General features: G+C 39.8%; 1 protein-coding gene across 10 annotated transcripts in view; it reads right to left on the reverse strand.

Moving 5' to 3' along the window:
• Positions 1-26414, reverse strand: part of AFF2 (ALF transcription elongation factor 2) — a 326277-nt gene that overhangs the window by 36244 nt on the left and 263619 nt on the right. The gene's annotated exons all lie outside the window — the stretch shown is intronic.

Here is a 26414-nt window from a genome sequence, read left to right on the forward strand (position 1 = left end):
TCTTCCTCTCATGCTTATGATAATGCAGTGAGAAAATGGCATTCATGCTGAAAGTAAGCCTCTCTGTGAAATGTATTTGTCTGTGTGTTCAACTGGCCTCCAAGATGTATTTATTAGCAGTGTGCTGGGCGTCATTGTTTTTCCTCAACATTTATTTGTAAACCGAGAGGTTGGATGACCCGTTCTTAGCACTACAGAATTCTGCCAGTCTGAGTCTTTATAAACTCATCTTTAATGTCAACTTTTTTGTTAGGGAGATAACCATAAGGTTTTATGTCTCTTCAGCTGATCTATACCGAGACTTTTTGATGATTGATTTTAAATTTGTGAAGCTGACAAAGCAAAGTGTTTGAAAATTGACACCATTTGCTAGTAGTCCTTTATGGATATTCTTCACCTTAATATATCATATGCTGTGTGTGTCCCATGTTGAGTGATCCAGAGATGCTCAGAAGTCATGATGCAGTTTTGCTTTCATTTCTGCTGTTTTTCTACTTTCCCCTGAGAAGGATCCATGTAAGCCAGGTACATGCCCACCTTCCCCTTTCAAACTGAGATCTCTGTGCATCATGATGCCCTCTTAAAAAACCACAGTAACCGAGAAACTGGAAGTTAGAGAAGCCAGAAAAACTGATGTGTGACCCTGCTAGAGTCTTTATGTGTAGTGCCACTGGCTTTGGTGACAATAATAAATGGTTTTTAATTTTCTTCTCATGCTAAGCTGCTTTCTCTCCCCCTCCTTGTTGGTAAACCCATCCCTTACCCTGCGGTTGGTACCGTAACTGTCTCTCTGAGCATTGCAATGGTCCTGCAGTGCCCATTGACAGAACAGCTTGGTGCTTTAGGGTGCGTTAATGAAACCAAATTACTCACTTGGGTAATTGCTACAGATCACGAACTTTGTTACTCATTAAGTGCATATGCTTGTTTTTTTATCCCCCTTCTTCTAGAGACTCTTCACTCTACTGACTCAAGTAGAGCTACTTAAAACATTTCACCTGGAAGTAGCAGGTAAATCAAAAGAACAGGCGCTTTTAAAAATGTAGGCATTTACAAAAGTATTACGGAAAACTAAACACTGTTGAATTAAAAAATTGATCTTACACTTTGTGTTTAATGCCATTATTTTTGGAAACCACTTGTGCACTTGTTTTTCTTTCTTCATCCCTCCTTTTTAGTGTGTGCATAATTGTTTTTCTTTCTTTATCCCTTCTTCTTAGTGAAGCTCATGAAAGTGTAGGGAAATACATTTTTCACTTCTTTTTTGTTTCACAGTAAACAAAGAAAGAGAATGGTGGAGAAAAGTGAATTTGTTTGTGGGGGAGTTTGCCTTTCAATTCACTATCTTGTAAATTTGGTCTTACATTTTCTATTTGGAAAACACTAAAAGTAGATGAAAATCAAGTTTTCCTACTTGATTACAATTGTTCCCAAGGAGAAATAATAAAAACAAAAAGAGAAAAAAACTCCAAGGATTCCCAAACTGAGGAGGCCAACACAACAACTCCATTCCAAAATACCAAAACAACACATCAGCCTTGAAAAAAAAAGTTATTTATGGAATTATCAGAACAATGAAGTTGTAATTTAGAAATTACTTTTCTCCTAAATCTGTGAGTTTCATCTGTTTCATGTCTATTTTCTGTTTGCACCCCCAAATGGAAGGCGACCCCCAGACCGCAGGATGCGTGTGGGGCTGTTCACACCTCTCTGCAGTTCTGCCTAAGGAAATGCTCTGTTGTCAGTGCTGGCAAGTTTGCTCTCATTAAGATAAACGACTTAAAGAAAATCACCTCTTATAACAGATCAAAGAAGGAAGAGCCAGTGTCCCAGCAGCTAAGGCCAGACCTTTCCAGCCTTTAAACACAACCTACATCTTTCAGCACTCTGGAAGAGAACTGACGCTGTCGCTGGATGCGCTTACACAAAACAACTGGAGTTGCACTGTAGCAGACTGTAACTGTCTGACAAAGAACTCAAAGGGGAAGAAGAAAACCACGGAAATAGATGGCAGCTCCAACCTGTCCTTCTTTTCTTTCTTGCTGCACATCAGCCTCAGAAAAAAGTTATCATATGCCAAACATTACTGAATAACACAGCTCAGCAAGCTTGCAGGAACCAGACAGACTCAAAATAATGTTTTTCATACAAACCGCAATGAGGTCATATTTGTCTTTCATCTGGGATAATAAAATTATGCCTTGGCTACATCGGGCAGTTTCATGCTGAAGACATCATCGCTGATCTACATTTTAAAAGTAGAAGCATTCACGTTTCATCATGTAGTTTGGGTTTAAAGTAACTGTTTGTATGCTTTGCAAAATAATCAGATAAGATGCAAAATGCCTTTCCTAGTATCTCATCATATTAAAGATAGAGAGGTCTTGCACACAGCTACATGAACAAGCAACAGCTAATAATGCTGTTCAGCAGAACAGAAGAAAACGCAGAGACCTTTCACATACAAGTTCACGGAAAAAAAAAAAGTGAAGAGATTCTGGGTTGTCTTCTGCATTTTTTCCCTTAAATAAAACCTGTCTTTTAGACTGAAAGAACAGGTTGGTTTGCACCAAAGACTTCTTCACCTTTAAAGTTAAATCACATTTTCAAAGATGCCGAGATAGATTCTGCAAATGTGCATTCAAGCAGCTGTTATACAAATAAATTTGGCTTCTTCACATAAGTATCAACTGCATGAACTGGGGGTTGCCTCTCTAAGAGACTTTCAAAGCAAGCTTTGTTGGGTTGCTAAGATCCAGACAAGGAATGCCAGCCTGGACAAGGTTTAAAATGGATTTAAAGCATTTTATCATCAGACACAAGTCCTCAAAGTGACTAAAGAGAGCAGGAAGCACTGCTATTTGAAACTCTTGAATTTTTATTTCCCAGCAGGAGGTGAACACTCATATTGTTCCTCAGTGTTTGGGTGGACAATGTTTTTATTTCATTTGAACGGAAAGAAATATTAATAAAAACAATGTTGCACAATGGAACACAGTATTGTTTGGGTAAATAACACTTAGCAGAAAGCCAGTTCATTATTATCACTTGAGGTTGGAAGCCCCTACTGAGACCAGTGACCCGCTGTGCTGGGATTTACGTAAACACATGATGAGACACAGCCTTTGGGCCAAAGAGCTTGCAAATCAAACACACAGAGCAAACACTGGAGGTATCACAACTCTCATACTGAACGCAGACCTGTCTAATTCTCTAAGCAAGAGGACTCTCTGCAGTTAATGGAAACATCAGTTTTGCAGCCCTTTTCAATTTTTCTCCCCATTTTCCAAGCCCTGCGCTCAGCTGAGTCCTGCAGGGCAGTCAGACGTGCTCTGCCCTGACCCAGAGCGTGCTGCCCGGGAGGAAAAACACACACAGCTCAGCAGCAAGGATTCCCATTGCTCGGGCCAGATGGATCAGCATCTGCTTACCCCTCTCCAAAACAGCTTCTTCTGTGCCAAGGAGATGAGAGACACTGGAGTGACACCCACACTGTAGGTAGGAGGAGAACCAGACCTCCATCTCTTGCAAAGGCCACAATGATGATGGCTTTAATTGCCTGCAGACTGGTAAGCTGGTCTCCTCCCCACTATCAAACAATGAAGCAGATGGAAGAGACCTGCACATCTGGAAGCAATTTGGAAGGAAGGTCTTCTGCAGCACGTTCATCTACCTCCCTTCTTCTGCTTTTGCAGTACACAACACTTCTCCTGTCCCTTGCAGCTTGGCACCATGACTGTGCATAGCGTGGGCACCAAATATGAGATAAGAAATGTCTTGAAGGAGGGGACAAAAACCAGCATCACCAGTACCCGACAGTGGTTATCAGCACTCGTTGAGCTCAAGCCTAAATTCAGGGCAACTGAGACTTGCAGGTGTGTGCCGCTGTCATGAGCTGGCACTGCAGCTGGCTGCTGATGGCTCCTGGTGAGGAACTTCTTCGAGCTCATCACACACCAACCATTTTTCTTTCACTGCAATTCATTGGTATGGGCGAGATCTACCTAAATTTAAACGTCTCTCTGCAGCTTGTCTGTTTTTTAACTCACGGATTATTTTTCCAAAACCAATTAAAGCAGACATGGCATTATTATGTGTCTGGATTATTATGCTGCCTAGAGAACTGGAGGCACACTATGCGGCTTATGTTTTTTTGTTGTTGTTGTCATCTAGACTATTATTACATTATTTTCAACACATCATTTACCCTAATAAATGGTTTTCAGGATTAAACCTGGTGGTTACAACAAAGATAATGTGAAACACTAAAACTCATTAACTTCTATTAAGAAAAATAATAAACTTTTTACCCTGTAAATACATACATTAAAAAAAAGCGCCATATAATTCAGACTACTGCAGTAAAACTCATCAAGGAACAAAAATTTCCAACAAGTCCTTAGCTATCTCCCCAAACTTTTCAGCAATTAGATGTAGTCATGTTAACTCCTGTGAAGCGAATTTGGCAAATAGACAGTGCCCTCCAACAATAGGTTTATTCATTCCAACCCTTCCTTTTTAGGGTAACGGTGAATTGGCCATTTGTTCCATTGCTCTACCCAGAAATCAAAATGTAAACTTTGAGACAGCAGCACTGCTGGGCAGTGGGAAACTGTAGATGGGAACTGAGCAGTGAGTCAACAGCGTATCAATGCTGGCAACGTATTTCCACAAGAAGCAGCACTCTACAAAGGTTGCTTTACTGCACAGGCCTATTTTTAGGGAAAATTCAACCAATGAAATCTGGAAGGCAGAAGGTCTTTGCTGGAAAAGCAACTACAGATTTGACAGAGTGGTTGATCTTCCTGTTGATACACTTGGATTGGGACTTGGATTAATTTCGCTTTGTGTCTGAGAAGAAAATATGTCTGTGCATCAGATCCTGCTGAGTAAAAGAGAGACTATGTTGCCTATCCTTAATCTGCCTTGCCTCTTTAAAATGCAGATTCCTTGGAACAAAGACTCTGATTGCACAGGGTGCTGGAAAGTGGGCACCCAGCTCTGAGTGAGGCCTTTGTGCACTTCAACCACACTACACCATCCATCAGAAGAGAGGGTAACACTCATTCTTGGGGAGATAATGTTGTTCTCTCACTCGCTACACTTTATTCGGAGAAGAGATAGAGGAACAAACCAGCTTCAGCTTTTCAGAAGCTGACCCAGGTTCTCCTCCAGAGTCTATTTGTACAGAAAAACTCCAAACCTCAGGGGCATTACCAGGAGTTACTGGACTCACTGAATTCTGTGTAACTGTTCAAAATAGGCCACTTCATTATTCCAGCAGATAATAATAGAGCAGCACCTAGCAGATTAATATTTAGTGTCAGAATTTAATACCATAACTGTTCAATAACGAAGTTTTATTTCTCTTCTATTCTTCCACCATTATCAGGAAGTAATATTCTCTTCTAATATGAAAGGGAGATGCCTTTTTTTTATAATGAATTGTTCATATCTATATCTTCGAGCTTATATATGACTGCCATTAGATTGCTTTTTAAAGAAAAGGATTGCTCAGAATGATTTGTTCACTGCCTTTCCATTGGTTACTAGTAAATTATTTATCATCAGGCTGGTAGGATTCAAATCTAAACTTTCAAAGATCAGGCTGACACAGGAACTGAAAACCTGTATCAAGCCCTTTTAAAATATTAATCAGCACCCTGGTCAATGAAATGAAATAAGGTGTGGAAATTGTTACTTCAGCTAACATTAGCACGCATAGTAAGACATCACTTACGATGGCTCTCTCATGTCAAAACACACGGAAAGGGAAAACCTCTCTAATGTGTTATTCAGTACGTGGCAGTTGATCTGCCTGTTTCAATCCTGAACACTATAATGCAAGTAGGAGTTCTGATTTATTTTGCGAGGGAGGGTAATTTACAAGATATTGTATGTAAAAAGCCACAGTATCATTCCACTGTGTTCAAAAGTAACTGTTTTAATCAAAGACTGTTTATAACAAGGTTGATAGAGTCACTGAAACAGATTTTTTTTCCATATACATATAACCCTTTTATACTTTCAGCTTTAAAGACCATAAAAAAGGATAGTAAAGATGAAAGAAATAAAAAGAATGACAGAGCTAACTCCTGTGAGCCACAATCTATGTCAAAGCAGAACTAAAGTGATTGACAGCTTGCATTAGTAATGAATAGAGTGGGGAAAAGCTGCCAAGAATCCGTAACAAGGTCAAAGCCTTCCAATAAAGGATTACATTAGCCACAAATCCTAGGTGGAACTGTGTATATACATCTGCAATGTGACTTTACCCATGGTACTGTTTCTACCGTCCTATTCTGACACTTTCCCTGGTTTTATTCCTGGACTACAGTGAGTTCTGACTCTTTATCACACCTGCGACAAAGAACAGGTGTAACATATCAAACTGCCTGTGAAATTATAAGAAAACAAGCAGAAGAGGAGGAATTTTAATGGCACATCACTAACGGTGCACATAGAAAACTTTCTGAACTATTGGTATGGTAATCGCTCTCCTTCCAATTTCACAGCACCCTTATACACACTTGACATGGAAGAGAAGGGGACTTTGCATATAAAAGCAATATTGTATCCATGATTTGTGCAGGCATCACCCTGCTCACATCAGAGTTTGGAAACAATTTTGTGAGAAGGATATTATTTGGAGGATGCAGTGTATGTAGACTTTTTGATGTACAATATTTTAGTGAATGGATTCAAGTGTCAAAGAGCATTATTTGTACTATGCCCTGATGTGCTACTGTTTGTTTGGTATCTGGAAGAAAAAGAATACCATTTCTTACCGTGAGGCTCCAAAGGGCCTCATATGATGTAAATAGAACCATTTCATCGTATCAATATTGCCTCACTGAATCAAGACAGATGTGAGTATTGATACATCAAAACTTATTTATTTTCCACAAAGGAAACGTGGGATACTGCATCTTTCAGTACACTTTATGAACCTTCTGTGAAAGTTTAGAAGTATATACTCACTCCTCTACTGATTTATAATTTTAAGGCAACATAAAATGTTTTTAAGAAGTCACTTCTTTGCACTTCGATTTTACTTATTGCAGCGGAAAGTCCAAGCGTGGTCATGACAAAAAATGTCCAAAGTGAACCTCTAAAAGCAAAGTGTTGGCTTTTTTTTCCCTCATTTGTGTATGGCAGAAACTTGGACACAATATTGTAAATGAACTACCCTGCTCGTTTTAACTCAGTTGTACTTCAGTTTCAACTGAAAACAGAATCCAGCTCGCAGAGCCTGGTGGGAAGAGAACTGGGAGCTATGGGACCGAAACACTCTGGTGCAGATGGATCCACATGGCACCTCCAAATCCTCAGCATTTGCAGTCTCATCTGTTCTCTGAGGAGAGCTAATTTTATCATCTTGAGAAACCAAGTAGTCAGAGAATAGGAGAAATTAGGATTTTTTTTTTTCTTTTTCCCATGTAAGACACCACCTCTGAGCTTGAAAAGGTGCCAAAAGGTGCATCCTGATTTACCAGAGCTTTACAGCACACATGCAGTCATTCACACCCGTGTTCTGTGTACAAGTGTCACAACGTCAGCTCAGGAAGCCACCTGAGGATTTACTCTCCAGGGCAATCTCTTGGGAGCAGATCAGCAGTACAACCACTTCCAGACCAGAGCAAAGAGATGAACTGGGAACGTGAGTCTCTGCAAGCCAGAGAAGGGAAAACAGCCTGTTGCAGTCTGTTAAAGCCACCGCTATTTTAAAAAGGCCCACGATTGCTCCAACCGTGGATATCGTCAGGAGCGTGAGAGGCAAAACAAGTGATAGAGAAAAGGGCAGAGATAAAAACTGAGTACAATCAGAATTGCGTAATATTTTACTAAATGAGCTTCAGCTGCTCACAAACTGACAGCAATCTCCAAGCATTACACACCGTCCAAAGCATGAAACGGCAGGATTGGTGCTAGAGGCATGGAGTGGCTTGTAGGCATGTCCTCAAGTGATTCAGATGCAAATAATTCACCTCTCTGGAGATGACTACTGCACCTTAGTAAAGAAAGACATCCCTGTGGTCATAGCACTGGTCTGACTCCTTAGAAAACTGGTTCAATTCCTGTGTCCCTCTGGGTTTTCACGGGTAAAACAATTCAATTCCTGTCGCTTCTTCCCTGTTTTTAATGCAGATAGTATTGAGACTCTACGCATATATATGCTCATCAGATTTAAGCTGTGGCCACAGAAGTACACAGACACTAAGGAAACCAAAAGCAGACCCTAAGTTTCACTGTTACTGCCATAACAGTAAAAAAGAATCATCATTATTAATAATGAGCAATTACTCTGAAATAGTTTTTAAAGAAGTATTCCTAAAGGCACATGATGAATTTATGGCACACCACTAGAGCCTTTCATGGCTATAAAGATGTACTTCAGCACATGACTTGTTTTTTGAACAAGGAGGAACCTGTCTAGTAAAATATTAATAAAGCTCAATGGTGAAACATAGGTGTCTTTCTTACAATTTATTTTAAAATGGAGTGAAAATCTCAATTTGGAGTGAAAATCAAAACCTTTTCTGTGTTTCTGTCTGACGTGAGCTCCTTTTAATGCTGTTGATTTTTGCCAGTTACGTAATACACTGCTTCATAGATTAAAAAAAAAAAAAAAGGTATTAAATCTAGTTAGGATTAAATATCATCTTGAAGGATCTTTTATTAAGAACAGAGATAAATCTTGAAGCAGCATCCACCCTTAATTATGACATATGTAGATATTAAGGAAAAAAAGGTGCTTCTTTGAGTGATAAATGGACCTGAAGATCCTTCACAACATTCACTATAAATCACAAAAGGCCATTAATAAACATTCAGACAAAATGACAGTTACTACAAGTATCTGCTCTCATACTTTGCCTAATACTATCAGTGTCATGTTTAAACCTGACGTCTTAAATCTTCGACATGAAAACCCTTTAAGTCAAAAGGCTCAGCTATTTTAAACAGAATTTTCTATGCTTATTATTTTGAATGACAGCAAAAGGAAACAGAGAATCCTTAATTCTTTAACCTTATCTGGCTGAGAATCTTGCCTTTCAGCCTTTTTCATCAACACCAAAATAAAGGGAAGACAATATTAGCTTCCACACCTGCTTACCTGGGTCTTGTCGGCAAAAAGAGTTGCCATGTCTTCCAGAGGGAGCTGGTGGTGCTGAGCACCTTCAGGATGGGCTCTGGGGGAGTCACATCAAAGCACAGCAAACAGAAGGACTGCACTGCTGGTGTGCGTGGCTCAGGAGAAGTTTGGAGCCAGCTCTAACTTAAACTGGAAAGACTAACTGGGATCCCCAGAGGTAACAGTTTTAAGACTGGATGTCCTCCTGAGGTGTCACCTCAGTACTTCATCCCCTCTGCCGTGCTACCTGCTCTCTTAACCCAGGCTGAGAGGAACTGGGACGCCTGGCACAGCTGGTTAAAATCTGACCTGGAAAGGTCTGCGGATGAACATCGTATTCCCCAAGAGGGGTTCAGGCAAAGACAAGTGGAGTGACCACAGTCCTGAATATAAAGTGGATTTTTTTTCAATGAGGTGCTGCAAAAAGTAACATTTTGCCTATTTTTTCAGTATGGACAAAATAATTTAGATCTTTAGGACTAGTTAAATTATATCTTCTTAAAAACCTGCCAGCTAAGTAGCTTTCATTCTGGGCACTTATGTCCCTGAGTTATAAGAAATGGATTTTTCAACATTACCACCATTCAATTTTCCTCAGACTGATGAAAGGTTATTTTATCGGCAATGATTTGTTGAAGGTCTGCTGACAAGCAAAGGTCAGGAAGACCCAAACCCCTCATGGATAAGGAGGCAAAGAGGCAAAGTTTGATCTCCCTTCAACTTTTTATTGTTTTCAACTTGGTAATCATTCCTTTAATAAGGTGCAAATGTGTTCTTCACACATCTGCCCAGGCAGCATCAATCTCCCAATGCTCTAGTGTGGTACGATCGTTGCCTGTTACGTGAAACTTGAACCTCTCTTGCTTGTTAATGACAAAAATCAGTAGAAAGGTTTCACTCTACTAGTAGAGAAGTATTGACAGTTATTTTCTGCATTAGAATTAAAAAATAATCCACTCTCTTTAATTTTGCCTGCAGTATCTGAGTCTTCATGGACTTAAATAAAGCTAAATTAACCAAGGACAGAGCTGAAAAGCCAGCCCCTGCAGGAGCAGGAGCACAAGCGGTCAAAGAGGCCGAGCAGGACTGATGGCTCCTGCAGCAGAGCTCCAAGGTGAACACTGGCAGTGCTCGCATCCCCTGCAAATGCACAGGGAGAGACACAGACTCTGTGGCCCGGACCTAAAAGGCTCACCCTGAATTTCAGATCAGTACTAAGCTGGATCCTGCTCAGTAATAACATCATTCAGCTGATCTGCCTCGCTTCTTTTCTTGCAGAGCAAAACCTACAAGGCCAGTCTATAAGTTCAGATGATGCCTTCAAAACCCTGGAACAATTTAGCATCTGTTCAATGCTTTGTTTCTTCCACTGCTTTCTAAACGAAACAACATCCCTAAATGTTCTTATAAGTGAGTTGTGCAGAGGCTGCTGAGAGAAAACAGTGTGGCAGCATGTTCCTCCCACCACGCTCAAGTCAGGCTGGATTCCTGCACCAACAGACTGTCAATGGGAGTTTGACATGGGCAGAGTTTTGAAGCTGAAAGCTATACTTGCTAGTTTTGAAGTGGAGAGGCTGTTATTTTTGAATCTGAATTCATAAAACATCACTTATCGTCTAGGTTACAGATGGACTCAGGATCCCACACTTGGCTCCAGAGTCTGGATAACTCACACTGCATATCTGGGGCTTGGGTTCAAGCCCATCTTGAATATAAATTTAGAATGAAAGAAATACATGCAAATACCAGGCATATCATAAGACACTGCCAGCTGTTTTCTTCCACTTACAAGACTGTTTCTGAGAAAGCAAAGTGGTTTTTTAAGTATGTGGTGGAATACGGGAGTGATGACAAGCTGGTATCCCTGAGTTCAATGTGAACCTAACCTCATTCTCAAGTTTAGGGTATCTCTTGCTCCTGACGCCTGCCTTGCTAGGCCTCTCAGGCTACATTCTTTATTAAGTCTGTTGAGAAATGGAACAATGTGCTCACAACCTTTTTTTGGACCTCTCCTTGAAAAATATCTGTGTTCTATCTGTGCTCAAATGACAGCCTGCTGCTCGTTTTCCAAGAAAATCTATGCCAAAAAGTCCGGATAACATTTAACTCACAGGCTGGTATACACAGAACTGGCCTTGTGGGTCATGTTCCCAACTGAGTAATGGACTCACTGTATTATGCCTGGCAAGTCTCTCAGGTTGGAATTTTCAAACAAAAGCAAACAAAATCAACTTTTGTTTTGTGATTTGATTATTTTTTAATGCTACAGCTTATTCATTTTGGTTTATTAATTTGTTGGTCCAATGGTTTTTATGTGCTGCAATTCAGAACGGGTCTCTCCCCAGTATCATGTTTTATATAGATATGGTAAATGAAATGTAAGTCTGATACAATTATGGTTGTATGCCATGCAAGACAATACTGTAAACATGACGACAGCCTGAAAAGCTGCTTAGCAAAATGATCTTAATATACAAGGCAGTGTGAAAATGTAAAAAGAATCTATAATGACAACAAAGATTAGCCATTTGCTCTCTAACCTTATTTACAGAAGCAATCAGAGGTATTCAGGTCGAGTTAATGACCCTGTCTCCAATTAATTCAATTGTCTACAAACAACATTGATGCAGCGGTTGTCTCAGAGTCTGCCACATAGTCTCTGAGGGAATACATAAGACTCCATTAGAAGTGACAATAATAATGCATTTATTACTGAAACACTATTGTATTATAAATAAATTCCTGATGTTAAATTATGCTTCACGCTTTAACAGAAATTCAATTACTGATATAATAAAAAAGACGGTGTATTTGCCAAGTGCTTGGACTATAATTTGGCTGCTTAGTTACCAGCAGTTGGCTGTTTTGCAATTTCTTGTTCATAGAGTATTTCTTTTGAATAAATGCCAGACTTTTTCATACAAATTTCATGAACAAGTTGCAAAATGAAATTTTGAGCTTTTGAATCCAATTATGAAAGACATAACTAAATCTATTATTGAAAAAAAAAAATCTCGAAAGCCCTTCTTGCTGTTGTTCGGCTCTGTGTAGTAATTGAGGTAAGCACAGGTGCTGTTCATTATGGGCCATTGTGCACCATCTGAATTCTGGGAACTGAGGAATTCAGACGGTTTCAACTCTGTTTGTGTGAATAACAAACAGGCATGATTCGGAGGTTGTTTGTACAAGCTTGCACATTGCTCTTCTGGGACTCCTAAGACACCTGCTTACCCTTTTGAAGCCAAAACAGTATCATTTATGTTCTGGCTATTCTTCCTACAATGATTTTTGCAGAAGCAACATATTTCCCTGCCCCTCTTCCCTCAGGTTGCTATCAATGGCAGAAGTAGAAACAAAGGAAAACAAGGATAAAACAATTATCTAGTGAGGACAAGAAGCCTTAGAGAAGCTCTTTTTGCCTAGATGAGATGCAGGCAAGGAAAACCTTGTGAGAAAAGAAGGAACTGCTTCTCAAACTTAGCATCATTCAACCAGTTTCCTGTGGCAGGCTGTTAAGCATAAAATATAATTTAATTTTTCCTCCTAGCTCCAATCTGTCTTCTCCCTTTGGGGCTTGGCCATGTATTTATCCTGCTAATGCCTCACCCATTGTCTTCAGATGTTCTACATGGAGGACATGAAGAGACGCATGCACCTTGCATCCTGCTATGTGAGTGCAAACGAAAAACTGCTGACAGTCGTCTTACTGGATCCCAAAGGTGCCTGCAGCCATATGGCACTGGGTACGTGGGTCCTGGCTCTTCAAGGGATCAAAGACTCTCACCTCTACATATTTCAAAATGTGCTGTCTCGACTATATATTTCTGCTGACAGTGATTATTTACTTTGCACTTTTATTTCTTGATGTATTGCTAGTACTTATCAGCAGAGATGTTATCAAAACATCTGGGTATAGAGTGTGTGTGTGAAGAGCAACAGCCAGGCAGCCCAAATGAAGCAAACATGGAGGGGAAGCTCTTGCAGTCTCAATGCTAAATTGAAAAGTACTTATTTTTTTCAACACCTCACCCCTTCCGGACACTGATTGTAATGCAGCTAAAACTGCAACAGTTCGAGTACTTCTGGGAATATATCGAGCTGACGGGAGATGCTATTAGACAACACTTTGCAGAAGTCAGCAGGCACAAGAACTCCTTGAGCAGGTAAAAAAGTCTCAGATATAATTCAACATCTGCAATATGGTTTTTCAAAACTTTCAGCAACCGAAGGTGATGACTTATTCTTTGAATTGGGAAGAGAAAATAATCCCATACAACAAACTGACAATTAAAGAAAGGCAACCACTTTCCTGAACTTCAGGAAAATAAGGCCTACAAGAAAGAAGGCTTGGGATTCCTGTGGGCTGCAGGGCTGAGGCTTTTACTACATTAGAAACTGGCTGGTAACACCAGGGAGGACTATATTTACAGAGGATAAGCCTATAGACTTCTAAAGGGGGCTGAGTTGGTAATGAAGGACAAAGTGGCATCCTATTCACTGTATCTGACTTCAGTGATGAATGGCAGCATCCTCCTTCCACCAGGGAACCAGAAGCAATCTGAGCAGAAATGGATATGTCCTTCTGGATGTGAGACCAATTAGTCACACATCGGAAAATGAGAAGCAAAAGGAGAGGAAAAGGAAAAAAGGAAAAAGAGAAAAGGAAAAAAAGGAAAGGGAGGAGGAAAAATAAAATAGTGAAGGTGAAGAAAGCTGAGTGCACTCATCAGTCCAAAACCACTTCAGGAACCTAAGGTGAAGGCACTGTTAACCTAGCAGATCACACACTGAATGAAGCTCAACAGTAAGACAACATATGCAAGAATGAGAAACAGAAGGAGTTTTGTTGGGGAAGGTGGAGACCAAAATCATACTCAGGCCTTTGGGCTCCAAGTCTAACATGAAGCTGAACTCCAAGAGCAACCACGAAGCTACAGAGTTTGTATACTGGTACTGTTTTTCACTGGGAGTGTGTCAGTTATTTGGGGTTTAGGCTTTCTTAGTGGTGACCATAAATCAGCCTTATTTATATTCTGAAACTTGTAAGCAAACAGTAAACTGAATTCCTGCAAAAGTCTAAGTATCAGCTCCAAGAGAAATACTTCAGGTCTCTGGTACTAGGTACAGTCCTGATTTTTGCTGTATTTTGTTCAACTCGTATATACATGCACTTAGCACAACCATCCCCACAGGCACTTCTACTTCTGTACAACAATGAGAGACACTCAGGAGAAAAAACCTTGCTCAGCTTAGTAGCTGCTGCTCGTATGTTGGGGAGCTGCTCATCATCTGAAAGAGAACAGATGTTTAAGTGGGATAGGCAAGATAAATTGCCACAGCCATTTCTTTCTTTTCAGTACAGCTGGCCAACATATGAGGGGAAATGGACTTTATCCTTCAAAAGAAGGTAAGTGTGAGCACTTGCTTTGTGTAAGGAATACCTTCACATGCCTCCACACAATGCCTCAAACCTGTGACACATTACCACGGTGCTGGACGAGGTAAGACCCACAATGTCAGATGTGGGAGGCATTAAACACAATAACAGATTATTTACAAATGCGGCTTTCAGGAAGAGTCCAAGAGAGAAGAGAGAAAAGAAGATTTTATAGAAGTAACTGATGAAAAGGGCAGCAAGACAAAGTCTGCAACAGGACAGAAGAATGAGAAGGTCTTGAGAGGAAATCTGAGACACAAGAACACACAAGTAGCAACAGCCAGGGCAGGAGAGAGGCTCTGTTTCATAATTTGTCATTTTTATTAGGATACGAATGAGTAGACCAGAGATTGTGGACTGGAGATTGCCTTACATTTCATATAGCCCTTGAGTGCATGATTTTTTTGAAGTATTATAGCTAGGTAACACTATGGAAGGTATAAACATTTGGTCCAGAAAAAGCTTTGTAAAGGCTTACTCAGCTCTCAGATGCCTGCTAGAAAGACTTACAGAGCACTCTGTCACTCTTTACTCCTGACGACGACCCTCCCTCCTCTGCAGAACTTTAATTCACTGAATGTCTTGTCAACATAACCAGAGACAGCAAAGCCTTACCATCCCAATATTTATGTCAGTGTAGCTTTGTATACAACTTGGTAAAGCACAGCTCAGACCACTACATAATGGTGAGAATCACAGAATCACAGTTATTCAAATGTGGGATCTGATAAGGCTTGAGATGCTCCGAGGTAATAGGAGAAGGGTGACACTAGCAGCAGTAGAGGCAGATATTTAGGCAGATTAAAATTACTTAAGCAGCAATTTGGCTGGGACTCCAGGATTAACACCCTTACCTCGAATTCTTATGAGAAAGCAATGAAATCTTTAATGACTGCAAATAGTCAGGACCTTCACTTTATACCAAATCTGGAGCAACAGTAGGCCTAATGAGTCAATGTTAATTTATATCCATTCACAAGAGCGTAACAGGGCTCTAACACTGACCAGTCATGGGCTTAACGGGTTTTAACACTTCGATGCGCTATGGGATCAGAGAAAGTTACAGACATGATAACATCTAATAAATCCAATAAAAATGGAGATCAACCAGAGTAAGTTCCTGCATGTCAGATATTAAATATGACTAATGTTGTTTGACAGCGTTCCACAGAAGGTGCATTGGAGTCTCACTTCTTTCCTATCATTATCAGAGAAAGAGAAAGGTAAAGCACTGCAGGAATATAAATAATTTGAAAAGCCTCATAGACAATATTCTACTGTGTGCCTCATTTGCACTTAAAAAAACCTGCCCTACAGACCTTATGTACTTTTAAGATTCGTCTGAAAGATACATGAAGAAGTCTTCCAGTCAAAAATGTACATATTTAATGGAATTAGATCTCTAGGCAAGAAAATGTCAGAAGAAAAGGAGAAATATTAAAGTGAATGCAGGGTTCTCCTTTCTAGTGCTTTCCTGCTTTGATAAATATCTTCTGGGATGTCATTTACTAGAAAGTCATGATTTAACAAAAAGAAAAACTGCAGTATAAAATATAATATACTCTCTTTATTGCTGAAGTAAGTTGCTATTTTCATATTTTCCCTCTGTATTCTGCTTTTGTCAGCCAGAGGCCTTGATATTTGCTTTTATATCATCCCCATTGAAAATGTAGTGATTATTGTGAAATATTCAATTGCAGAGCTCTTCTGATTACATGGCGAGGGGAGATCATAGGAATTTGCGCTACCACAGCCCTTTCTCTGCCTTCCAGTCTCACGTGAGAGCAATAAAATAAAATAAAATAAAAAAAAAAAAGAAAGACCTCAATACCCTGATTGTAGCATTCAGTAATCACCCCAGGCCCAATGGGCTTGAAAGAAATCCTCTTTATTTAGTCACATCAGCTCCAGCTGTCTCTGCTGAACAGCAGCTGAGTGTCTGCACTGCTCTTCACCCCTCCGCTGCTGGCAAAGCCAAATCACCTAAAGGTGCTGCCCCAAGGGCCAGCCCCAGCGGCCCATGGGCTGGTCCTGATCCTGCAGCCAGGACGGGGTCCTGCGACCCACCCGAACTTCTGGGGAGCGTCTGGTGCTCCACTGGTGATGCAGAAGGTTGCACCACAGATCTTCCCCCCAGCAGGATTTAAGAAGTGTAATCCTAATTAGCTCTTCTATGGAAAACATAGCAGAGCTCTTCGAAATTCTCCCTCAGGATAACCTGACAAAAACAAATTCTTATTAAAATTGGCATTACTACCTGCAGGAAAATTTCAAACTCCCCTCCAAAGCAACGCATTTCCATTGGGAAAATTCAAATAAAATATTTTGAGTTAATTTCATCTACAATGAAATACTTTGTTTCATTAAATCGACTTAAAATGTTTTATGTAATCAGTTAAGCCCAGAGAGCAGTCCCTGCTGAGAGCTTCAAGTTGGCTGCATCCTGTCTATGAGGGATGTCTTACCCAGCGCAATGCAACGCCAATGGAAACTTTCGATCAATTTAATAAAAGCATGTTGTTTTCAAGACTGTCAAAATATTTTATTTGGTTTGAGATATTTATGAAAAAACACTTAATATAGCTGAATTCATATGTTTGTTTCTCTTCTGTAAAAATCCGTCAGTTTTTCAGACTACACTAGAATTTTCCTCATTCTTACACGTGAACAGCAGGTATCTGGTTTTTCACGTATTTTCACAAGAAGATCAAGAAGAATCTTCTACAAGTTTCCAGACTCTTCTCCACATCTAGGTTTCGCAGTGATGTAACTATTAGAGTGATTTTCTTCGTCATGCTAGTGTGCCATATAGGAGGTACATACTACGCATCTATGAGAAAACCTAATACATTTATTTAATATATGAAGTCTCCAACAAAATGTCTTATTCCAAATTCCTGTGCGTTTCCCACAACAACTAACCAAATCCCAAGCAAAACTTTTAGCACTTCTTGTTTCTATAGGGATTTTTAAGATGTCTAAATCTTGGCACACAGGCTAGAAAGTTCTGAATTATCTTACCAATACTGCAGAGATTTTAGCGAAAAAAATGAAAGCATGGAAAATTCGGATTCCTATTTCAAGTCTTGTTTTTAGGCCACTGGACTAGACTTTACCAGAGTAGTTTCTCCTACTTTCTACTCTTAGAATGCTGTTGCAGTAAAATACAACCAGGAACATCCAGGATACCATTTATATCTTGTTAAATGCCCGCACATATTCACGCCTAACCTTCCCACATACATCTTCCATACCGATAGTTTGTCACAGATTCACTTCCCACAGCATAGGGGGGATTCACCCTGTAAACGCCCATACTTTATCTCCTTGAGATGTCTCCTCCTTTCTGGCTGCGCTGACTGTTTGGCTAACAGATGTTGATCTTTGAAGTGTCCCTGTCATCTGTATCGGCCGCGCTGCACTGAAAAGTATCATTTGCATCTCAGAGTAGTTTCAGGCTGTTCACAAGCCAGACAGACACTTCTGTATCAGTTATACTCACTTCATATTTTAAAGGCTTTTTTAAAATGCTAGTTGAAGAGTTGCGTTTTGCAAAAATGAGAAGTGCGAAGGTCCCTCCATAGCTGCCTGGGACACGGGATACACGTAGGCATGTGTTCAATCACACTTGCTTGTTTCCACATAGAACTCGACTACAACTGTAAGTCATGGAGGAACTGATCCAGCTCACATTAACTTGACTGAGAGTTGGAGCTGATCCTAAACCATACCCCTAAAGTGCCGCTGCTCTAGAGTACAAAAAAGTAAAGAAAAACACCAAACTTCCACAACTTCATAGGAAAGCATCATACTACTGCCACACTCACTTCCTGGAAGAGAAGTTGCTCAAAGAGCCCAATAACTTTCCCAATGCATGCAGTAAATGAATGAAATGCATCGTTCATAAATGTAGATGAATAATGCCTAATCACTTTGGGCATTCGTTCAGTGCTCTACAGTCCAGGACTTTGGCTGCAGAGAAGTGAACAGCAGTAGCTTAGGAAATCAAGAGTACAACTCGATGTTAGCCTGATCCTGGGACAATGGTTTGTCCCGCTGCAGAACCATCAGAGACCTGTGCTGCTTCATGCCTGGTGCCGGAGGAGCCCCAGCGTGACGGCAACTGTCAGTCTGCATGGCAAAGGGACTCTTTGGCAATACTGCACAGAGGCAGGCAGCAAAAACCTGTTGTGCTGCTGCTACCAGACAGCCATGTGGTCCTCCCAGCGCTGGCTAACCAGGCACCCTTGCAATGGGCCAGGGTCAGCCATCTAGAAGGCAGGAGAAAAAATACAGCCTACGTGTTTTCACTCCATTATACAGATGTGAACTTTTTAGGACAACCATCACTTAACGATACTGTAAATAGAACCTGATCCTGCATAACTCAATAATCCTGCATAATCTCTTGGATCTTGGAAATATGCAGGATAGTCCAGGCTGTGTCCCAGTCCATTAGCAGCATGGTGGAGAGCACGCTGAGGTGGGAGAGTCACACATGTACACAGCTCAGCACTCCCTGTCCTGGGCTCCAGCCTCACCTGTGGTGGCACTGCCAGGACAACGGGGGTGCTCTCACCTGCGGTGGCAGTGCCAGGACCACATGAGGGCCCCCAGTGCATCCCTTCACCTCCCGTGTCCACAAGTCACCACCAAGACACTTTTCCAGCCACACGGCACACAAGTGTCACCAAAGGGTAAACAGCACCAGGCCTCTAATCGTCAGCGCGCTGCGATCTGAAAAGAATTCTGCGATATCAATTCTTCTAATGGTATTAAAGGTGGCAGTATTACTTTTCATTTGTCCAAAGTAATCTGATTGAGTGTAACATAGCTGAAATTTCATTTCCTATATCTTTATTAAAGCGGTGCCACTCTAAAGAGAAATGTTAGCAGAAGAATAAACAGAAACTATTTTTATTGTCTGGGCTTTTTTTAAAAAAGGAAGCAAAGAAGGTAGACTGGCTCCATATTAGTTTCTAATCAACCATGAATTGTAACGATCTAAAAATAATATATTAAAGGACTTGTAAACGCAACCTAATTAAGTTTCCAACCACTGGAGGGATTTGTTTAAGTCTGACCTGAGTCATTCTACTCAGCCAGGGCATCTGTTAGCTCTTACTGAAGAATAAAGATTACATATTAATTCAAAGGGTGTGTACAAGACACTTGTAGAACTCAATGAGTGTGACAAAATGCATTGATTGATTTATTTATGGTATTTATCTTGCTTTGTGACACACAACTTCCTCCAGAATGCTCTGCTTCTAATATCCTGCATTGGGACACAATTATCTGCTAAGAAATATATAGTCATGTGATACAAGATACTTGAAACAGGGTGGCATGCTCAGGTGGCATTTGCTCACAGAAACATTCCTTTTAATGCTTTCATTAGTGCTTTCATTGCACATAAAGAGAAAGTATCAAAACTTCACTGACAGAATATTACGAGAATATAGGAAGGTAAGGCTCAAAAGATGCTCAGATTATTACTGACAAATGCCACTGTCTGACACCACCTTGCTCAGTAGCAAACGAACTAAAGAAGTGCTAATTGCTTTGAAGTTAATAAAGACTATATTGCCTTTCAATAATTGGTGTTTGTTTAGCTACTATGATTATAGCTATCTCTTTCTAGTTGAGCAATGTGAGGTGGCAGAAGTTTCACCTTTTACAAGTTTTAAATCCCTGTAGAATTGACAGAAAGAGCCGTAACCACAAATTGGTTTGCAATTTTCCTCTTTCTTCCCAGCAAGATCTGTATGGTTATATTATGAACCTTGCTTCAAACAAACTGCTTCTGACTTTTATGATCCTTTTGTGATCTAAATGGCTATCTCATAAGATATTCCACTGCAGCTTCTTTTTCAATTGCTTTTACTGTGAAATGGCATTCTGGAGATTTCTGGGGACCATTTCACACTCTTACGGTATTGATTCGCTAAACCTGATGATAGGTTTATATTTAAGATGCGGTCTAGCATATGAACAAAGTGTAAAGCTTATGAAGAACAGACTCAGGACTTTCAATAACCCCATCTTCTTGATAGGGTTTGCCTCTTTAAGGAAGGTTAGTATTTTACGGTGAATTTTTGAGTGCAGGTTGCTATATGGACTGTGTTTCTAATTGTCTTGGAAAGCTTCCATTACTCTGAATTATGGTCACAGAAAAAAAATACGGAGAAGATGACTGCTAGTAACTTGTAACTCTTCTCAACAAAAGGTCAGAGCAAATACACAAAGGCACTTGGGAACCTAAATGGAAAAACGGATGTGAGATTGTTCCCTGAGTTCTCACTTGCAAGGATGGCAGAGGATGGATTTTCTCCTGGGTACATTACAATGCTGACAACAAAACTAACTTCTTTGGGCTTTGGTGTTGGGGATATGCACTTTCCTTTAAAATAGTGATCATTGTGCAACAGTTCTGGGCCAAGAAAAAATAATCTTTGATGGAGCTGTAGCAAAAAAAAATGGTCAGAAATGCTTTTGTGCAGAGAATGACACTTAATATTCTATTGGGCCAAACCACAAGCCCATGGCTCTGCCTTTACTCTGGCAAATATTATTAAATTGAGGAGTTGGACCCAGATAACTTAGTCAAAGCAAAATAAAATGATTAGTTATGCTCAAATACAGTGAGGAACACCCAAACAGCAGGAAAATGACTTGACAGAGCTCAGAAGCTCAGTTTCAGGACTTTTTGTTTAGACGACGGAGCAAAACTTGCTATAAATATGAACAGCACTGTACATATACCCAAGTGAACACTACTGTGCCTGTGTTCCCCCAAAGCAAAAGTAGGAGAGTGTGGGTCTGAGACAGCTTTTGGAGTAGAGACAATATTTAGGTCTCTATATGCCTGTACATGGGTAAATTAGGGAGAGGAACTGAGAAATTCGCTGCACTGGAGAACACAGGCCAAAAAGAGTGGGGAATCCTTTACCCTGCAACCAAGACTCTTAGAGAACTATTATATGTTTTAAAAAATACATTAAATAGCTCCTTTTAAAAGATAAGCTGAAATACATATGATAAAGTACATGCCCAGAACAATCCTCTACATATATTATTAGGTGCATGGCTTTATACTTGAAATGTGTGGATGGATTTTGGAGTATGTCCATGACTGACACTATTGTATATGACTGCTGAGTGAAGTCTAGATGAATTGCTTGTTGATATTAAACAAATGAAGAAATTCCTCTAGCAATATCTGGAATAAGTGAAGGAAACAGTAGTTAGAGCTGACCAGGGCCAGCTTTTGCTTACACAACAACACTCTTGTACACCCATTTCTAAGTCCAGCCTGATGTCTAATTTCTTTCTCTCTGCTTCCAGCCGCTTCAATTTTTTGCTTTGTATTTGCATTTCTGTCCCTCAATGGCGTAGGATCTGCACTACCCTCTTAAATTTCACATAGACTAGAAAGAAATTTGGGATTTTCCTCAATACAATTTTCATGACAAAATAGGAACATATAAAACTAAAGAATTTCTAGTGCTGCAAGAACATTGACAGCGGGCAGTATTTAATGAAATTCATATGTGATGGGTTAGCAAATAAACAATCAGAGCTTCAGAGCCTTTAATTGCTGGTGAGGGACTTAAAAATGTGTTGCAGGGAGCTTATTTGTGCATTTTTGTGGCTTGCTAAATGAAAGTTACACATATGTGTAAAAAAAGCTAAAAAGTTCATGCCTTCCGGGATCTTCAGACTTGTGTAAGAAATCCTGCAAGATGCGCAGCCAGTCCAAGATTTGAGAGCGTCGCTCCATTCTGATCAGCTATCCATTATAGATCATGTAAATAGCCCAAATCTTCATCAGTATTATAACTCATTTTTGTTATAGATTTGGCAAGAAACATCTGTCAAGACGAAAGCCTAACTACTGTCACAGTAGCTATACAGTACACATGGACATTCTAGAATACCATTAACAGTCTGGAAGAGGGAACAGGGAATATGCTTGTTAAGTTAGCAAGTAACACCCACGTGAGATAGTGTGCAAGTGTTTTGGAGGACAGGTCAGAATACAAAATGATCCTGATGGAGATAAGGTCTGAAGAAACACGATAAAATTCAGTGTGGACAAGTGCAAGGTACTAGAATTTATCAGAAAAAATCAACAGCAAAAATAGAAGGTAGACAATGATCAGTGAGGTAGTTTTCTAGAAAAAGATCAGATAGTTATAATGGATCACACACTGAGCACCAGTCAATAGTATCAGGTAGTTGCAGAAAAGGCAAGTGTTCTCTTGTGATGAACACAAAGCAGCGTAGCTTGCAAATTATATGGCATAATTCTTCTGCCCTATATGACAGGTATGGTTGAAGCTAAAGTGCGTGCTAACTCAAGATGGCTGTTGGCAAGGTGGGAAATTAAACTCTACATTTTGCCTCCCTGCTTGTAAAACAAAACCAAGTTCTGTTTCTGAGGTTGCACAGGAAATCTGGGTATGTGGATCAAAGATGGGAACGACTATCTGAAGCAGCAAGGTGCTTCTGGATCTGGTCTATGATACCCACATAGGGAGATTTCTGCTGAATAGTAATTAGAAAACTTTCTTCTTAGCACCTAATATTTAATTCTTCAGAAATGTTTCTCTCATTGGTAGATACTGGCAAGAGAGTGTTCATTTGCCTTCTTTTATTTTAAAATAAAAAGTCTTAAAACATACCTATATGCCCTAATGTCCTATAGGTTTGGCATACCTGTATCTAGATATATAGATCTACCTGTCTGCCTGACTGTCCATCTGTCTATCTTTCTTCATACAGATCTACATAAATGAGACCTACACATCTGGATACACTGGAGACAGCATCATGCAGTTTTTTTTTGTCACACATCTAAAACCTTCACCTTACTTTTGCATCTCAGTTCATTTATCACCAGCTAAAAATACATGGTGCATGGACATTATTTATTTATTCATTTATTTATCACTCTAACAGTTTATACTGATTTTTAGTATGAAGAACCTTGGGCTGTTTGTAGTCTAAGATGTCTTTGCCCTGTGCACACGTGGGTTGTGTACACAACTACAGTGCTGAAGGAGACACGTTTCAGATCAGCCATTAAGGTGGGTCAGCTGAAAATAAACTCAAAGTAAAGCCAGCAAGAATTATTCTGTGATTTCCTCTGCGAAATATTCCAACAAGATCTTCAAAGACTCAACCCTTCGCAAAGCAAATTAAGCAATGACATTAGCCTTCCCTATTGACTTCATGCCCTGAAACATCGAATGGAGACGTTGCCAGGGTCAGATTCCCAGCTTCGGTGAAGCTATTGGGGAGTAACAGTGACAGAAACTCGTGCCTGTCAGCAGCAGAAAGATGAACAACACTCAACACGCTGGTTTTGAGAACACCACTGTGCAAAGTCACATGCTGTCTGTAACAGTAGAAAGCAATGAGGACTACCAACCTGGAAACTTTGTTCAATATAATTCACATGTAAGAGTCTCTCTCTTCCTAATGCCTTTGTCTGGACATGCTGCCTGTCTGTCTTATTTTAGGAAATCGTACTCCCAGTTATGCTTCTTAAAATAACCAAAGACAGACAAGCATAAAAAGTTTACCTTTAAGATTAAAAAACTTTATGCAAATACACTGAGAGGAGATTGAACAATCCAAAATATACAATGTTATTTTTCTATGGCTATTCTAGATAAACATTAGCAACACACAGGCTACTTTTCAATGTTGGTATTAATATCAAAAGACTGGAAAATCTTAAAACACTGAAAGACCATCTGTGCATGCTAGCAACTGCCAAATTTGCAACTGTGGTTTCTTCCCTGCTAATTCCATATTTTCCTGATAGATTAATGGGCACCATTTATCCAGAATAAATAAATGTGGAAGGTCCGCCTTCCTCCTTCACTGCGCCTCATCATTTTCCTGATTTCCACCAGACCGCTGAGCACATTAATGCAAGTAAACGACTGTCTGGATTCAGAAATTATCACATTTGGTAGAGAAGGAATGCTTGGCATTGCTGGTTTCTTTACAGACTGAAAGTCCTTGAAGTTAAAAAGAAATATATTCAGAGAGCTCCAGACTACAAAGAACCCAGATAAACTGCAGTTGAAGGATTTTTCTTTCCTTTCCCTGACTTAAATGTAACCCATGTGCAGAAAAGCATAGATACTTTACACATACTACTCCTGCTTCATCATGTGCATTCATCTTCTTATTTCTTCTGAGAGGCATGTCATATACACACATTTAGACTTCTAGCTTGCTAATTTATGCCAGTTAGTGTAAAATTATAGGGCTGAAAATAAAGTTGCAGAATCAAACCTTTATAAGTGCTTTGAAGGAAAATTTTCTACCATATACAGTAAGATTTCCACATTCCACAATTTGCTAATCTTTCCACTTAGTCATTTGCATTCCTGCATGTACACGTGTGCATTCACAAACATACATACTTCACAGGTTTAATAAGAGAACCTGGCTTCAATGAGCTCTCACATTATTCAGTTTACATTGATTTCTATAAAATGTATTACTGTAGCTGCGCTACCACATATCTAATAGTGTGTTTAATCTACAAAAGTCTAACTACTTGTATCTAACACATTATCTGCCACCTGGATGATTTCATTGTGTGTTCATGGGGTGCTAATTACAAATTTGGAATGCAAATAGTACATAATCTTGTTAAACACGTTTCTTTAGGAGTAAGAGAAATGCCTTTGCTGTGGATCTGTTGTCCCCATTCGCTGTAGCTCCAGGTTTTGTTAAGAGGTATAAGCTGATAAAGCCTGTTGGTGCATTTGCTGACATATCTTACCCTGAATGACAATATCATGGCATATTACATCTAAAAAACCCCAAATTGCTAAGGACTGGGCATCCCATTGGCAAGACATGGGCATGCCACATGCCAAGACAAGCACGCACTCCACGAATCTGAAAGACAAGGCAGAGGATTCCTGCTGCGCCAGCTCTGACAGCGATGTCTGCTGAAGTTCTTTGCTACTTTCTTAATAACCTCTGTCGTCTCTCCTTCCTTGTAAATGCACATTAGGTTAAAAACAGAGCCTGGAAATTCCTCCAAGGGAAGCACAAATGAGGAGCAGCACAAACTCCCTAATCCTAAGCGACAGAGAAGGAAGGTAGAGCAGTGTAGATTTAGCTTCAGCCCAAAAAGCTAGCAGATGAGACATTTTGGTTATATTTTCTACTAAGCAGTCTCCCACTACTTAATACGCTATTGTTTCTAGTGAGCTAAATTGGCAATAAGATAGCTGAATTAACCTAAAAGTAATTACTATAAAAATCAAGTGAAACAGGTAATCTCATTCTCTCCAAGATGCTTTTCTAGAACCTTTATATTTTTCTAGATACAGACAAGAGGAGGCAGTCCTATTCTTTGTCTGTTCCGGATAGCTTTTGAAAGCTTGGACTTTATTGGAAACCCTTCTGTTCTGTCACCATTGCTTGAAACATTCTGTGCTGGGTTTATTTCATATTTGTGAAACTTTTGCATATATAAAATGATTGGTTTGGATGCAATTTCTTTATATTTACAACAGCATGATGAGTGATCTCAATCATATATATCCATAAATTCATGAGAACATTAAATAGAAATGTTAATTATTACTTAAGTAATAACTCTGAGATTACTTAAGTGAAAGTTTAATGTGACTTACTGGGACTTCAGAAGATGATGAAGTATTTTCTGAAACAGGGTTGTTACCTGAAGACCATTTATGGCTTTTACAACCCTGACTGGGTCTAAAGTGACAAGCACCAACCTATAACATTTAAGGAGCTGAAGAAATAATATATTCACAGCCTCGGAAACACACAGACTGC

Source organism: Patagioenas fasciata, chromosome 11 (genome assembly GCF_037038585.1).
Source record: "Patagioenas fasciata isolate bPatFas1 chromosome 11, bPatFas1.hap1, whole genome shotgun sequence".
Lineage (NCBI taxonomy): Eukaryota > Metazoa > Chordata > Aves > Columbiformes > Columbidae > Patagioenas > Patagioenas fasciata.